Below are 1,300 nucleotides of genomic sequence, written 5' to 3'. Positions count from 1 at the left end.
AATACCGGTACTGTACCGTATTAGACGTTTTCAGTACAGTACTGGTATCCATATTTGACGACTTTTGGTACCGGTACTATTGTCAGGTGCATCCGCCTATGATCACACAACCCGTGTAACTATTTGTTTATGTTTTTTTATGTTAATGCTTTAAAACTATAAATTTGCCATAAATGATAGTAATTCATAAACTTGGTCCCAATACTTTAATAGTGTATCTTTGTTTTTGTAAAATAGATATTATAACCGTTATAACCATATTTATGTAATAGAAATAATAAATATTAGTATTTAATGACAAAACTGAGTACCCTTGGCTATTTTTAGTATGTCAAAAGCATCGAAGATGTGTATACATCATGAGAATTCATAAACCAATAGAAAACAAGTACCACGTTGTAAATTTCCGCCGCCGCATCACGTGAATTTCCTACCATTATTGAGATTTTACAAGAATTTTGAAGACCCGTGTCCATTTACCAAGTCTGGAGGATGAATTTGGTTCCTCGTTGTGTATGGCTCGGACGCCAAATCAATATTTGTCGGTATCGTGATCAATGGCTTGTCAATGCTATTGTATCATGGAAACACCTCATACAATGTTTTTGTTTCAACAATAAATTTGTTTTAACTTATAAATTGCTATTCTTGAAACATCATGTTCATCTTGATTAAGTTTTCAAACTGTCATGTTTCTTTGAAGGAGTTTTGATTTAATAAAGCTTTAAAATTTTGCATTTATAGAGATAGACCAATTAAGTAACATTCACGCAAGCACTATATTAACATTATACATAGTATTACTATATAATACCCATAGATAGACCACACCAATGATACGCATAAAAAAACTAACATACATATATCACGAGAGAATTAATAAACTAACAAAAAAAGACTACCGCGCTGTAAATTGTCGCCGCTGGCCCGCACATAGCCATAAACTCACCAACCTAAGTGATATGTTTCCCGCCGCATCGCGCGGGTAAACGGCTAGTGTGTGTGTGTGTATATATATATATATATATATATATATATATATATATATATATATATATATATATGGGGGACTGCTAAAATGAAAACCACCTCCAGTTATAAGAACCATGAGAACTTTTTGATCCTGGGCGAGTTGGACCAAATTTTTTTTTTCATAAACGTAGATGCGTGTATTATAAACAGATTTGTAAAAAAAAAAGTTCAAAAAAAATGTCGTGTGTCTAGTTTTGAGCACCACAAGTTTGTGTTTACGGATACCGTAAATTTTAAAATTTACGGTATCCGTAAACACAAACTTGTG

General features: G+C 32.5%; 1 non-coding gene across 1 annotated transcript; it reads left to right on the top strand.

Moving 5' to 3' along the window:
* The first annotated feature begins 478 nt into the window (after positions 1-478).
* Positions 479-602, top strand: LOC118488750. Its single transcript, XR_004885285.1, has one exon. It is a non-coding gene; the product is annotated as a small nucleolar RNA snoR80 (small nucleolar RNA).
* Positions 603-1,300: the final 698 nt, after the last annotated feature.

Source organism: Helianthus annuus, chromosome 16 (assembly GCF_002127325.2).
Source record: "Helianthus annuus cultivar XRQ/B chromosome 16, HanXRQr2.0-SUNRISE, whole genome shotgun sequence".
NCBI classification, from domain to species: domain Eukaryota; kingdom Viridiplantae; phylum Streptophyta; class Magnoliopsida; order Asterales; family Asteraceae; genus Helianthus; species Helianthus annuus.
Note: the sequence above shows the minus strand (reverse complement) of the source record. Positions and strands in the feature narration are given on the sequence as shown.